The 16,078-nt window shown below is 35.2% G+C and overlaps 4 long non-coding RNA genes across 4 annotated transcripts; 1 reads left to right on the top strand and 3 right to left on the bottom strand.

The window, feature by feature from the left end:
- Positions 1–1,933: 1,933 nt before the first annotated feature.
- LOC135838995 (uncharacterized) lies at positions 1,934–3,117 on the bottom strand. The gene is made up of 3 exons (XR_010557511.1): positions 2,822–3,117; positions 2,526–2,717; positions 1,934–2,261 (listed from the first exon to the last, which is right to left on the bottom strand). It is a non-coding gene; the product is annotated as an uncharacterized LOC135838995 (long non-coding RNA).
- Positions 3,118–3,192: 75 nt separating this feature from the next.
- On the top strand, positions 3,193–4,027 carry LOC135838996 (uncharacterized). The gene is made up of 2 exons (XR_010557512.1): positions 3,193–3,588; positions 3,760–4,027. It is a non-coding gene; the product is annotated as an uncharacterized LOC135838996 (long non-coding RNA).
- Positions 4,028–6,216: 2,189 nt separating this feature from the next.
- Positions 6,217–8,390, bottom strand: LOC135838994 (uncharacterized). Its single transcript, XR_010557510.1, has 2 exons — positions 8,214–8,390; positions 6,217–6,544 (listed from the first exon to the last, which is right to left on the bottom strand). It is a non-coding gene; the product is annotated as an uncharacterized LOC135838994 (long non-coding RNA).
- A 1,428-nt stretch (positions 8,391–9,818) lies between these two features.
- Positions 9,819–14,653, bottom strand: LOC135838993 (uncharacterized). Its single transcript, XR_010557509.1, has 3 exons — positions 14,454–14,653; positions 11,298–14,160; positions 9,819–10,246 (listed from the first exon to the last, which is right to left on the bottom strand). It is a non-coding gene; the product is annotated as an uncharacterized LOC135838993 (long non-coding RNA).
- Positions 14,654–16,078: the final 1,425 nt, after the last annotated feature.

Genomic DNA, 16,078 nt, shown 5'->3' with positions numbered 1-16,078 from the left:
CAGTTGTGCAAACGTGCAGTCGTGCAAACATGCAGTCGTGCAAACGTGCAGTCGTGCAAACGTGCAGTCGTGCAAACGTGCAGTCGTGCAAACGTGCAGTCGTGCAAACGTGCAGTCGTGCAAACGTGCAGTCGTGCAAACGTGCAGTCGTGCAAACGTGCAGTCGTGCAAACGTGCAGTCGTGCAAACGTGCAGTCATGCAAACGTGCAGTTGTACAAACGTGCAAAAATGCAGTCGTGCAAACATGCAGTCGTGCAAATGTGCAGTTGTGCAAACGTGCAGTCGTGCAAACATACAGTCATGCAAACGTGCAGTCGTGCAAACGTGCAGTCATGCGAACATGCAGTTGTACAAACGTGCAAAAATGCAGTCGTGCAAACATGCAGTCGTGCAAATGTGCAGTTGTGCAGACATGTAGTCGTGCAGCCATGCCGCCGTGCAGCCATGCAGTCGTGCAGCCGTGCAAATGTGCAAATATGCAGCCGTGCAGCCGTGCAGCCGTGCAGTCGTGCAAACGTGCAGTCGTGCAAACGTGCAGTCGTGCAAACATGCAGTTGTGCAAACGTGCAGTCGTGCAAACGTGCGGTCGTGCAAACGTGCGGTCGTGCAGCCATGCAAATGTGCAAATATGCAGTCGTGCAGACATGCAGTCATGCAAACGTGCAGTCGTGCAAATGTGCAGTCGTGCAAACGTGCGGCCATGCAAATGTGCAGTCGTGCAAATGTGCAGTTGTGCAAATGTGCAGTCATGCAAATGTGCAGTCATGCAAACATGCAGTTGTGCAGTCGTGCAAACATGCAGTCGTGCAGATGTGCAGTCGTGCAAACGTGCGGTCGTGCAAACATGCAGCTGTGCAAACGTGCAGTCGTGCAGCCGTGCAAATGTGCAGTCATGCAGACATGCTGTCGTGCAAACGTGCAGTCGTGCAAACGTGCAGTCGTGCAAATGTGCAGTCGTGCATACGTGCAGTCGTGCAAACGTGCAGTCGTGCAGCCCTGCAAACATGCAGCCGTGCAAACGTGCAGTCGTGCAGCCGTGCAAACGTGCAGTCGTGCAGCCGTGCAGTCGTGCAGCCGTGCAGCCGTGCAAATGTGCAAATGTGCAGTTGTGCAGACATGCAGTCGTGCAAATGTGCAGTCGTGCAGCCATGCAGTTGTGCAGCCATGCAAACATGCGGTTGTGCAAACATGCAGTCGTGCAAATGCGCAGTCATGCAAACGTGCAGTCATGCAAACGTGCAGTCATGCAAACGTGCAGTCGTGCAAACGTGCAGTCGTGCAAACGTGCAGTTGTGCAGTCATGCAAACGTGCAGTTGTGCAAACGTGTAGTCGTGCAGTCGTGCAAACGTGCAGTCGTGCAAATGTGCAGTCGTGCATTCGTGCAGTCGTGCATTTGTGCAAACGTGCAGTCGTGCAAACGTGCAGTCCTGCAATTCAAAATTAGCCTGCTTTGCTTAGAATACATTTTTTTTATTCATTTCTACAAATAAATAATTTTGACGTTTTGAAAAATGTAAAGGTACCTATGTTTATTTTAAAATTTTATAGGTGGTCCATATTAGGTGTCCAAAATTTCGAATGGTCATTTTGACACTTGTCACTCATTAATAAAAAAAAAAAACATACTTAAAGTTGACCTTCACCCTTGAAGTTTTGTACAGTGTTAGTGGAAGGATAGAACTTCATTTTAAGCCTTTGTGGAGGTTTCTACACCCTATAGTTTTCAAGTGCCAATCATCCAAAAAAAAGTGGTCCATATTTGGTGCCTCTACCCTTGCCTGGTTCACATGAACTTTCCGTGAACCAAACCGAAGATGAAGAGATCCCTTGTAAAGTAATTTTTCAGTATTATTATGTACTTTTACCTACCTATTACCTTCTCCAGAACGATACCAAATTCATGAATGTGAACACGACATAAATAAAATTGATTGAGTTAAGAATGGATTTATTGTGATATAACAAGTATAATCGGACAAAAAGCCTAGATCAACTGCTCACAATACTTGAAAATGTGACCTTGTGCACATAGGTAGGTATACCTGTCGAGTATACTGATCATTCCATTTGGCAAAAACAACCATATGTTAACTTGGGCGAGCCCGTTTTCATCATACAGCCTCTCATTCCGCCGCATCTTTTGGATTGACATCCTTCTTTACACATCATCATGCAAGTGTTTTTATCGGAGAATTCTTTTCCATTCATACTACAACACATTCCAGATTCCATTCCAGATTCCATTCGCCGAGATTCCATCTGCAAATAAGATGATATTTTGAAACTTTATTAATGAAATTGACGTTTCTTTCTCCAATTAATACAAGTACTTAGGAGTTGGGTAAGTCTCTCAAAACTGGCAGCTAAAATGTTAGTGGTGTGATGCATGAGTCAAGGGCTACCACTGAGACTGGATTTTCATCCAAATCACCGGGTGGCACTTCATGAAGTTTCCCAGTTGGTGATCAAACTCATTCCAATTGATGGTATCATACTACCATTTTAAAATAGGTATTCACTTACTTCTGGAACTACTGTAACGCAGACAATCAATAAGCCGAGCACAAAAATTGCAAGCTTCTCCATTATGTTGACTTTTTATCTGATGCTATACACTGTGATAGAATGAATACTCAAATAGGTATCTCAAAATTACTAGTTCGCTTGAGGTTTATGTACACACCTCGCTATCAATTTTAATTACCCAGAAGAATACTAAAAAACCAAAAAAAATTAGATAAATATCCAATTGACTGTGTAATAGGCGATAAAAAAGATATTAAAATGAAATTATTTTAATATGTAGTTTTCATCCTTACCAGTATCAATTACTTAATATTGCTCTACTACAAATTTTGGATAGGTACCTATGAAAATATATTTTTTTGACTACGTTAAACCACTTGAGATGGGAATTTTCCAAATTTTTATTGGATATCTTAGAATGAATTGGGCATATCCTATGAAAAAATGTCGACTGCGCTTAGTTCTGAAAGAAACTTGTTTGCAAAATACTCAATAATCAAAAAAAATTGTTAAAACTCCACAGGTTCTCCTCATTAATAAGAAAAAGTAGGTAGTGTAAATTACGAAAATTTGGCTGAAATTTAGTACACTAAAACTGTGGTAGGTATATGGAATCAATAAAAATGACTAATGCATAAGTAGGTAGGTAATTAAATCAGAATTACAAAATATTCAATTGAATTGATCATCGATGACGGCAATTAAAATATGGTAAGTATTCGATTTTATTACCTACTATCTACACTAATGATATAGGTAAGTATTGGAAAATAAATTTTCCTATCATAAACATCACTTAAATCTACTCCCACAAAATTGAATTACCTACCTACATGCACATTTAAACTACTTCATGGTATAGCATAGCTAAGATGGGTGGACATTATATATCCTAATTGAAAATATAAAAGTATCCGAGCAAGGGCCTATAACGTGAAACTTTCCATTTGCAAACATAACATAGCATACTTGGCCTATTTGTGGAAGAATTGCAGACATGTGTAAAATTACAATTTTCATAATCAGTTTATTCATCATCTACATTGCAGTAATTCCAGAAGTAAGTGAAGCTTTTTCATCCCTTATGGTGGTTCGGTAGAAATTTGTGTTTTGCTGATTAACAATAACATAACGATTAATATTGTAGGTTTAAGTTCTAATATCGTTCTGATCGCTGATCAAGATCAGTATCAATATAGTTTTATCATAATCGAACGCATCTTTGTTTCAGATTGAATCTGCAGAAAGAATGTGTGCTTCTAATGGTAGAAAACACTCCACTAAAGATAAGTGCTCGTGGCAATGTTATATAGACTGTAATTTTGACGACAAGTGCGGCGGATACGTAAAATGTATTCCATCAGAGGGCAGCAAGGGGATGTTTACGTGCGTTTGTGAGAATTATTGATTATGTGCCCATCAAGATTCAATTTCAAGTATTGTGATAGGTTAATTTAGGCTGTATGTATCTATAACAATAAATTCATTGTAAACTAGAAGTAATTAACTCGTGTATCAGAAAAACTACCTACCTATAGTGATTGGAAAAGGTTCTTTTTTATTTGGAAAAAATTTGTACCTACCTATTGTGCGTGATTTTGATTTTCCAAGTTGAACTTTGTATATTTCCAAGCAAATGTTATCAAAGTGCATTTTCAGCCTTATGGGAGTCGACATGGGTGCTCAAAATTTTGAGCAGAATAGGAATATGGAAAAGTTTGATCGGAATTGATTTGAAAATTACAAAAGTGAAAATTTGCAATTTTTGAAAGTTTGATATACAGGGTGTCCAAGAAGTGGTGGTACGGACTTCACAGATTTGGATACAACCGCGGGTACGACTAAAAGAAAGGTTATGTAAAGGTGGGACTATCTTCAAAATTGAAGGGGCAAAATATGTCCTTGAAATCTAAGAGCCAAAATCCAATTTTGACCATGGGGTCTAATTATCAATAAGGAAAAAAATTAACGATTATCAGTAAGGAAGGATGTTATCGATAATTACCGATAAATTCTTTTTTTTTTTATTTTTTGCTGTTTTTTTTTCATTAAAATTACTATCCAAACATTTTTGTTGGAGAAAATTGGCGAAACTCAACAATTACTCTTCCAAAATTATAACGATAGGAATTGCAGTATTTTCTGTCACTTATGTGAGAGAAAATCGTTCTGCCGTCAGCTGTAACTCATTTTAGTTCCATAAATACGCGATCTGGCGGATTAATTACATAAAAGCGCCATCTAGTGAGTTAGTTCTCTCATGACCAACAAGTTGTGAGAGCAACGACCAACGAGCTAAACGCTAGTCATTTGGCGTTTCCCATAGTGTAAGCTATGGTATATCAGCGTTCCGGAGATGAGATAGGCATGTACCTATTCTCATACGTTGCGTAAATCTAGTTAGCCAAACTAGTAGCATTGCGTAAATCTAGTTAGCCAAACTAGTAGCAGAAGTCCAGTCATATTTCAAAATATGAACTGGTGAAGCAATGAGCAAGTGATCTATTTCGAAATAGATTGAGTTCCTGTTATGCTGATGGAGAAGTCAAATGGACTCGGGCGCTTGGTTATTACCAGGCTCGGATATTCTTTCCCTAAAAAACCCCAAATATGCGCTTAAATATTCCCTAAAAAATGCCAAAATATGCTCTAAAAAGTAAAAATATTCCCTAACGATATGGGTATTGTTTTACAGGAAAAATCAATTCCTATACGATTTTTAAAATATTGTTGTGTAATACCAAGAATTCACAAACAAAAATGCAAAACAGAGCGTTTTAAAATCACGAAAAGGTAATTCTAGTTCCATTATTAAAGGAATAAGAAACAAATAAAATGAACAAAAAAATAAGTAGATACGAGTGATCTATTGCCAGTTTCACAAAAATAATTATAGTAATTTGATGCAAAAATTTGAAATTGGGCAAAATATTCCCTAAAAACCGCCAAAAACGTAAAATATGCTCTAAAAACGCAAAATATTCCCTAAAAAATGCCAAAATATGCTTTAATATGCTTTTATGGTGAAATATGCCAAAATATGCTCTAACAAATTAGGCTCATTTGACTTGAAATTTCATGAATCGTGGAGATATTTGAAAAATTCCCTATCCCCTATGCATACAAAAAATATGCCCCAGCATAAAAATCCGAGCCCTGGTTATTACATAAAACTTCAAGTTCATCCTTATCTAAAATCTCTTCTAAAAGAGTAACGTAGATGGACCTTCCCACATCCGTTTATTGTTCCCGTTCCCCTTGGTGATGTGCTTTGCACTTCCTAAGGCATGAAATGCCATCTCTTCCGTAATACTGTACGGGCCAGTATAATAATTAGCTTGAGTAAGTTGTTACTTTGTAATCGATAAATAAACGATAGGTACAAATAATAACTGAAGGAATTCTTATTTCATAAGGTACATGTGCGTTCCGTAAATGTTTGTCCTATCTACAAATTTCAGCCATATTTGACATCACTAAGGGGTTCAGTAGTAGGTACTTTGAAAAATGAACAAAATCAACTTTTTTCCCAACTCGAAAATTGAAGGGGCTGCAAAATATGATTTTTACTTTTGAAAAATCGTGATGAAAGAAATAAATGCGGACATGAATAGATCTACTTACCTACCTTACCTTCTCCGCAACGATATCAAAATTCATGAATTTGAACATGACATAAATAAATTGGTTGTGTTTAGAATGGATTTATTGTGATATTATATCTTTAATAATTGAATAAGGATTAAGATTAATTAAATCGAAATTATATTTTAATCCTAAATGATTGGCTTGTGGGCCTTGTGATCACAGGTACATTACGTATGCCCGCAATGACAACTACGCGTTCCCAAAGGTGCGTCCGCTATTTCCCCACAGGCTCTAAATCCGCCGCATCCTTCACGTTCACAACCTTTTTTACATATCATCATGCACGTGTTTTCATCATCGAACCATACTCCATTCGGGTAACAATACATTCTAGATTTCATTCTAGAGTCCATTCGTCGAGATTCAATCTGCAACAAAAAGACGATATTTTAAAACTTCTATACTGATAAAAGTGATGTTTCTTCCTCATAACTGTTAGGTACCTAGGAGCTAGGTAGATCTAGTTGGTGAGTTCAATGTGATATCGGTGAGTTAGAAATAAAGTTAGCGCAATTTTGATCCTTCAAGATAAAATATTCAATTTTCTCATAATTAGGTATGGGAATTTTTTTAATCGCGATTAGGAAAAACATCACTTCGCAATTTTTTGATATGTTAATCACTTAATCAGTGTTTGAAGTTGCTTTTGTTTTTGTTTTTGTTTTTGTTTTTTTTTTTAGAATTTTTGAGAATGAACACCATGAAGAAATCTTATATTTTTTCACTTTCCCCTTTTCAATCTGATTTTTGGTACTTTGAAAAAAGACAGCACTGGACCTAACAAAATAGGTGTTTTCAAAAGCTTTTGCCCTCACTACCCTCCGACTAATTTATTAAATTTTAAAATCTTTTTTTCAGAATGCAATCAAAAAATATGTTTTATGAGTCATAGTAGGCTATGAGCAATTTCGAGTTCTCATCTTTTATTTCGCATTAAAAAACTCTTTTTTATTTGGTAAAATTGATATTTTTTTCTCATAATTAGTTGGCAATTTATTGGTTCATCTTACCCCCTCCACCTACACACACAATTTCTTCCAAATTAGGCAACATTACAGAGTGAAATTGACATTATTTGGGTAGATAGGTACTTCCAAACTGTGTCCAACAAAATGTGCTGTCATAGCCACATTCTTCCAACACAAAATGTATTCAATTATCAAACTTATTTACTTACTTACAAGGGAGGTGCCCCAGGTGACATGCACCGATTTTAATGATTCTTGCACCATTGGATAGAGGACATCGAACATAGTCTACCACAAGATTTCCATCTGCTGAAGTTGATATTTCGATTTTTCAGAGCAATTTTTCGATTTTCACATACTTAGCAATATTGTGAAAATAGAAAAATCGCATTGAAAGGGTCAAATATCAACTTCAGCAGCTGAAAATTCCACCGTGGGCTACTCTTATCATATGTATTGAAATGCTCAAATAATATGGAAGGTTTCGGTATGCGACCTCCGCCGACTATTTTTGGCCAATTTTTCAAAATTGCAATGTGAAAATCAAAAAATCACACAGGAGGGCTCAAATATCAACTTCAGCAGCTGAAAATTTCACTGTGGGCTAGTCTCATCATATGTATTGAAATGCCCAAATAATATTGCAGGTTTCGGTATGCGACCTCCGCCGACTATTTTTGGCCAATTTTTCAAAATTGCAATGTGAAAATCAAAAAATCGCCCTCGAGGGCTCAAATATTAACTTCAGCAGCTGAAAATTTCACGGTGGGCTAGTCTTATCATAAGTATTGAAATGCCCAAATGATATGGGAGGTTTCGGTATGCGACTTCCGCCGACTAGGTACTTTTGGCCAATTTTTCAAAATTGCTATGTAAAAATCGAAAAATTGCTCTGAAAAATCGAAATATCAACTTCAGCAGCTGAAAATTTTGTGGTAGACTATGTTCGATGTCCTCTATCCAATGGTGCAAGAATCATTTAAATCGGTGCATGTCACCTGGGACACGTCCCTTGTTAGTTTAACTGATGGTACCCACCAAACTATACTAATAAAATAGCTTCACTTACTTCTGGAACTAGTGTAACGCAGACAATCAATAAACCGATCACGAAAATTGTAAGCTTCTCCATTGTGTTTACTTTTTATCTAATTCTAGAAACAGAACTGACAATGAGATAGAATAAATATTTAAATATGTATCTCAAAATTGCTAGTTCGTTTGAGGTTTATATAGGTACATACCTTGGTATACATTTTAATTACCCAGAAGAATACAAAACAAAAAAACATATGTAGAAATGTAGGTAATTGACTGTGTAATATGACAATAAAAAAGATATTAAAATAAAATTTCATAATTTTCATCGCAATATGATTGATTGAGTAATATTGCTCAACTACAAATTTTGGGTGTGAAACTAAAGTGTTTGCTTAGAATTCATTTTATATCAGAGTTGGATGGACGACTCGTGCACATTCTTAGCAGTTGTTTGTACATTTTGTTGTAGAATTCACCTTTGAGATGAAATTACTTACCCACACAAAGACTCAATATCTTGATTACATAAGTGTATTATCGCACCTCTGGAGTAATAAGGTAACATCTCAAAAAAGTGATGCTCAAAAAAGGTGGAGTTTTTTGAGATGTACCCTTATAACTCCAAACAACTAAGTACTTGCAATGTTGTTGGGATTTTGAGTTGGGCCATTTGCATTTTCTACAAGATCTAGATAATGCACCCAACTCAAGTGTAATTTTTGGTTGAGGGGGGGGGGGTCATCTAAACTCCAAAAATGCAAAAACGTCAAAATCAATTTTTTTTTAGATATAACCTTATTACTACAGAGGTGCGAAATTATACCAAAATGCTTTTTCAGCCTTATGGGAATCGACATGGGTGCTCAAAATTTTGAGCAGAATAGGAACATGGAAAAGTTTGATCGGAATTGATTTGAAAATTACAAAAGTGAAAATTTGCAATTTTTGCAAGTTTGTGGGTCTATACAGGGTGTCCAAGAAGTGGTGGTACGGACTTCACAGATTTGGATACAACCGCGGATACGACTAAAAGAAAGGTCATGTGAAGGTGGGACTATCTACGATTATCAGTAAGGAAGGATGTTATCGATAATTATCGATAAATTCTTTTTTTTAATTTTTTGCTGTTTTTTTTTTTCAATAAAATTACTACCCACACATTTTTGTCGGAGAAAATTGGCAAAACTCAACAATTACTCTTCCAAAGTTTTGCCAACTTGGAAGAAATTTTGACGAAAACGTTTACTGAAAAACGAATGGGATTGTTTGACACCCTCCCTCCCTTTGCAACGGCTCTAAGTAAATGGTCGTTATTTCACCTATTCAAAAAAATTTCGAGTTATCGATACTTATCAATAATTATTATCGATAAGAAGTGCTGACTTATCAATAACAAATTTCAGCCATATTTGACATCACTGATGGGGTCAGTAGTAGGTACTTTGAAAAATGAACAAAATCAACTTTTTCCCCAACTGGAAAATTGAAGGGGCTGCAAAATATGATTTTTACTTTTGAAAAATCGTGATGAAAAAAATAAATGCGGACATGAATAGATCTACTTACCTACCTTACCTTCTCCGCAACGATATCAAAATTCATGAATTTGAACATGACATAAAATATAAATTGGTTGTGCTCAAAATGGATTTATTGTGATAATATATCTTTAATAATTGAATAAGGATTAAGATTAATTAAGAAAATCGAAAATATATTTCAATCCTAAAGGATTGGAAGATTTATTTAAATGTAAAATATTAATATGAATTACAATAGCACAAAAAGTCAGCCCACATCAGCTGGTCACAATACTTGCAATTTTCACCTTGCGGGCTTGTGATCACAAGTGCATTACTTATTCCGGCAATAACAAACATGCTTTCTCTCAGACACATCCGTAATTACCCCACAGACTCTAAATCCACCACAGCGTTCACAATATTTTTTACAAGTCATCTCGCAAGTGCTTTTATCGTCAAATCTTTCTAAATGCACGGGACACCACCATTTAGGTTCCATTCCAGATTCCATTATCGAGTCCATTCGTCGAGATTCAATCTGCAACAAAAATACGATGTTTTGAAACTGCTATACTTACTTACTGATAAAAGTGATGTTTCTTCCTCATAACTGTATGATTACAAGTAGGTACCTAGGAGCTAGGTAGATCTAGTTGCCAGTTGGTGAGTTCGATGTGATATGGGTGAGTTGGAAATAAGGTTTGTGCAATTTTGATCCTTCAACATAAAATATTCAATTTTCTCATAATTATGGGAATATTTTAAATCGAGACCAGGAAAAACATCACCTCGCAATTTTTTGATGTGTTAATCAGTGTTTAAAGTTGCTTTTGTCTTTTTTTTTTTAGAATTTTTGAGAACGAACACCATGCACCATGGAGAAAACTTTTATTTTTTCACTTTTCCTTTTTCAATCTTTCACTTTTCCTTTTTCAATCGGATTTTTGGTACTTTGAAAAGTCAGCACTGGACTTATCAAAATAGGTGTTTTCAAAAGCTTTTGCCCTCACTACCCTCGGGATAATTTATTAAATTTTTAAATTTTTTTTACAAAATGAAATCAAAAATTTTTTAGGCTATGAGCAATTTTGAGTTCTCATCATTTATTTCGCATTAAAAAACTTTTTTTTATTTGGTAAAATGATATTTTTTTCTCATAATTAGTTGGCAATTTTTTTGGTTGATCTTACCCCCTCTCCCTACACAGACAATGCCTAGTTTCATCCCTGATGGCTGATCAGGGACTCGCTATTTTTTCTTTTAAATTGGTATAGTTCAGTCTGAAAGATATTTTTGAGGGGTAAAAAAATATCGGTGTTGGTGGGTGGGGGGATTAAAATTACAAGATTGATAATTTTTAAAAAACTTTTGCACACTTCTTCCAAATTAGGCAATATCACAGAGCAAAATTGACATTATTTGGGTCGATAGGCACTTCCAAACTGTTTCCAACAAATTGTGCTGTCAATGTCATAGCCACATTTTTTCAATGAAAAGTGTACCTATTCAGTTATTAAACTTACTTACATATGAGTACTTGCTTCAATTGATAGTACCTACCAACCTACTAATAAAAAATCTTCACTTACTTCTGGAACTACTGTAACGCAAACAATCAATAAACCGATCACGAAAATTATAAGCTTTTCCATTGTGTTAGAACTTTTATCTAATACTTACTAGAAACAGAACTGTGATAGAGTGAATTTTTAAGTATCTCAAAATTGCTAGTTCACTTGAAGTATATATACACTGACATACCTTGCTATGAAATTTAATTACCCAGAAGAATACAAAAAAACAACAACATAGATACATATGTAGGTAATTGACCGTGTAATATATCTAATAATAATAATAATAATAATAATAATAATAATAGCCTTTACTTTACAGCAGTATTAACAATCTTAAATTATAACACTGCCATGGCCCTAAGTAAGAGCATAGGCCTCCCCCAACTGTATCCATTCTCTTCTGTTCGCAGCTATTCTGTGGAAGTGGCTATGTTGAAGAAGTTTGCATATGTCGTCTCTCCATCTCATTTTCTGCCTGCCCTGATTTCTTTTCCCATACATCTGCCAAAAGGTCACCCGATGGGTCCATCTCAGTGAGCTGCTCCTTGCAACATGGCCCGCCCATTTCCATTTTTTCTTTCTGACCTCTTTGGCCAAATCTTTATTGTATTTTAGTCTGGATTTAATAAATTTCAACTTTACCCTATCCCTCAATTTTAAGTTCAAAATAGATCCTTCCATTCGATTTTGTGTGGTCCGAATTCTGTTTAAAGATTTCTTATCAACTGCCCACATGTGTGCTCCATAAGTAATAACTGGTTCAATACATGAGTTAAAGATTATACTTTTTTGGTTTTCTGTAAAGGGTCCCTTGAAGATTTGTTTTAATGACCAAAATTTATTCCATGATAGTGCTATTCTTCTTTGAATCTCCCTCCCTTCGTTAAAACCTCCTATGTTTACCCGTTGTCCTAGATAAATAGTTTCTTTTTCACCTTCTATTTTTTGACCATCAATCTGTAAGGTAGTGTTATTTTTTGAATTGGTTAATAGTTTTGTTTTGCCAAAATTTATATGTAGACCAGCTTTTTTCCCCTAACTATTGAGTTCTTCAACCATACATTGTCATTGGGATATGCTACTTGCAAAAAGAACAACATCATCTGCAAATCTCAACTCGCTCAGGTAGGACCCATCTATGACAATTCCTTTTTTTTCCAGTTTAATTTGCGAAAAATTTCTTCCAAAGAGGAGATAAATAACAGTGCCGAGAGAGGATCCCCTTGTTTTACCCCTTTTCCCACATCAAAATATTCCCCTTCCATTTCTGTAATTATCCTTGCCTTCAGTTCTGAGTAAAGTTCTATAATCATTTTCACATACATGATAGACACACCTTGGTTAATTAGTGCTTCAATCATGAACTCGTGTTCTAGAGAATCAAAGGCTTTTATATAATCTATAAATAGTAGGTAAATTTCTAGTTGGTACTCATTGCTCTTTTCAATGATCTGGTTTAAAACATGTGAATGGTCAGTGGTTGAAAATCCCTAAAAACCTGCCTGTTCCACAGGTTGTTTACTTTCTAGGATATTTTTGAGCCTATTATTTAAAACTGATGAGAATATTTTTCCCATGGCTGATTTTTTAATATGTTGTGCCTAAGGGTCTTGGCTACAACATATCAAAAAATCAACCAATATGGGCCATTCCTACACTGAGAAAAATCACTTTAGTAAAAATGATTGGAAAATGTAGTGAAGGAGACCCTGGGTCATTTTTTGTAGTATTTACTACATTTCATATTAAGTACATAATATGTACTACTAAGAAATGTAGTAGAAATTACTTTTTCTACTACATTTTTTAGTATAGTATGTACTATAAAATGCAGTAAATTTTACAAAAAGGGTGACCAGAGCGCCACTTTACTAAATTTTACAGTAATTTGTACTATACAGTTCTCTCAGTGTATGTTTCCAAATTGTACTAAGTAGCATGAATTTCTTATCAATATTTTTTTGGACTTGGTGCGTTTTGAAAACGTATGCTTCAATTCTTTGTATATTTTGTTGTAGAATTCACCTTTGAAATGAAAACACTGGCAAGTTTCATATCTTGAATGTATAAGTGTAGATATTATATAAAAACACATTTTTCAAATTGTTTAGGCTCTTGGTTGGCTGTATGTTATTATTGAAGCAAAATTTACTTTAACAGTACCTAGGTGCCTTGCTGTGAATGTCACTTCGGATTTGCGATTCGATGGCCCTAATCAATTGAGAATATCGACCTTAGGGTATGATTAAAGTTTCAGCTGCCATATACATACTACCTACTGTCTCATGTTCGGTTTTATCAAATTGATTGGCGGTGGTTTTAAGCTCTTTAGGAGCTCTGTCAACGGATTTTTAAATTTCTCAGTTTGAAAAAGTTGTCATAACAAAAATCAAATTGAATTCAGTAAATACTTAAGTACCTGGTTGACATGAACTTTTCATGAGCCAACATCAGTGATGATGAGTTCCCTTGTAATTGTATATTTTAATCCTATTATAATGTAGGTACTTACCTATGTACTTTACCTTCTCCACAAAAATTTCAAATTCATGCATGTGAACATGGCTTAAATAAAATTGATTGAGTTAAGAATGGATTTATTGTGATATAACGTAACAGCACAGAAGGCCTAGATTAACTCGTACTTGAAACTTTGGCCTTATGCACATGTAGGTACCTATTGCTGATCACCCATTTGGCAATAACAACCATAATAATCCACCTTATAGCCTCGAATCCGCTTACAGTATTTAAATCCGCCGCATGCTTTGATTGCACACCCTTTTTTACAATTCACGAGGCAAGTGTCCTCGTCATAGAATTTACCTCCACTCAAATAACAATGCATTCCAGGTTCCATTTGTCGAGATTCGATCTGCAATGAAGACAATATTTTGAAATTCTATTGATAGAATTGATGTTTCATCCTCTGAACATTATGTAAGTATACGATTATAAAGGTACCTACTACCTACTACCTAGGAGTTGACAATTTGACATGAAGTGACCCATGATTTAAAGCGTGAAGTTTCAGAATGTAAATTGAAAATGTTCAACAATCATTGTGCTGCAGTAGCCACATTTTTTCAAAAAAAGTGTATATCTAGTGATCAAACCTACTTACTTCAATTGATGGTATCAAAATACTAATAAAGTAGCTTTACTTACTTCTGGAACTACTGTAATGCAGACAATCAATAAACCAATCACAAAAATTGTAAGTTTCTCCATTGTGTCAACTTTTTATCTATGTGTAGGTAATGCTGTAAGCAGAACTGTGATAGAATGAATACCTACCTATGCAATCATCTCAGAATTGCTAGTTCTCTTGAGGTTTATATACACACCTTGCTATAAATTTTAATTACCCAGAAACGTAAAAAAAAATATATATAAGTAGGTAAAGGTATGTAGGTAATTAGCTGTGTAACAGGCAATAAAGTAGATATTAAAACGGAATTTAATAGTTGTCATCTTGACCAGTATTAAGGACATAATATAAGGAACCAACATGCATGAATTCGTTCAACTTGAGGTGTGGGTTGCTTGCAATTCAATTGTATCTCACTTGAAGGGATGATACAACGCCCCCCCCCCACCCTTAACAGATGAAAGGTCGATAATTTGAAGGGAAAAGACGAAATTTATTTGGTTATAAGGTAATGAGTAGCTACGTCTTATTTTATAATTAAAAAAATTGAACTTCCGGTTCCATTTTTGGAAATTCAGGGCTTGTCCTAATTTTTTCCGAAGAAAAGTAACTTTTGTAACCAAAAAAGCTCGAAAAAGTAACCAAATAAGTAACCAAACAAATGACAAAAAGCGAATAAAATATTTTAGTGCAGAAAAAAATCACCAAAATCAAGATTCTTCGGCAATTGGGACAAAAAAGTGAGAATTTGCCATTTCTGGCAAAAAAACGAAACTTCTGATAATTTCTCAGCAAAAGAAAGGGCTTTTTTTTAGCAATCTGAGGTAAAAAAGTGACATGAGTGAGACTTTTTGGAATCTTTTGCAAAAAAAAAAACACAACCTTATCACTTTTTGGCAATTATGGTTAAAAAATGATATTTCTCTGGCAATTTAGGCGAAAAGCGAGCTTTTTTGCTACTTTTTACAGGAAATAAGATTTGGACAAGAGTTTCAGCAAAAGGCAAACTTCTTCGCAGTGTTTGGCTACTTAGTGAGAAAACGAGAATTTTTGACAGTAAATTTGCAAAATGCAAGACTTGGACAACTTTCGCTGAAAGCAAGACTATTTCGGAATTATTGGCAAATAGTGATAGGTACCGAATTTTTGAACATTTTTGCCTAAAAAGCGAGACTAAGCACCTAGAAAAATGTTTCTAAACAATGAGAATTTTTGTCAACAAGAAAGGCATCGAAAATTTTTTCAAAAAATCAGACTTCTTGGTAATTGGTAAAGAAGAGTACTCTGCCTATATGGGCAATTGATTCTACATATTTAAGCAACTGAATGTCGCCTCACCTGTTGCAGAACTGCAAGTGAATGTTGCAGCAACGGCAAAAACTTCATACGTTGTTTTAAAAGCCTTTTTTTACCAAGCAGACCTACAGTTCTTTAAAAATAATTTGTCTTCGGAATATTATCTTCCTTAAAATAATTTTTCACGCATCAAATTTCTTCATCTGTTGGAAATTTTATATTTTTGTTGATTTTTCGCAACTCTTCTACTCGTATATCTTTGCCAGTTTCAAAATTTAATTTGTATAAGGCAGTATTTAATAGTATGCAATTACATATTTTGATTGGTTGATTTGTAAGTGGGTAT

This window comes from Planococcus citri, chromosome 3 (genome assembly GCF_950023065.1).
Source record: "Planococcus citri chromosome 3, ihPlaCitr1.1, whole genome shotgun sequence".
Lineage (NCBI taxonomy): Eukaryota > Metazoa > Arthropoda > Insecta > Hemiptera > Pseudococcidae > Planococcus > Planococcus citri.
Note: the sequence above shows the minus strand (reverse complement) of the source record. Positions and strands in the feature narration are given on the sequence as shown.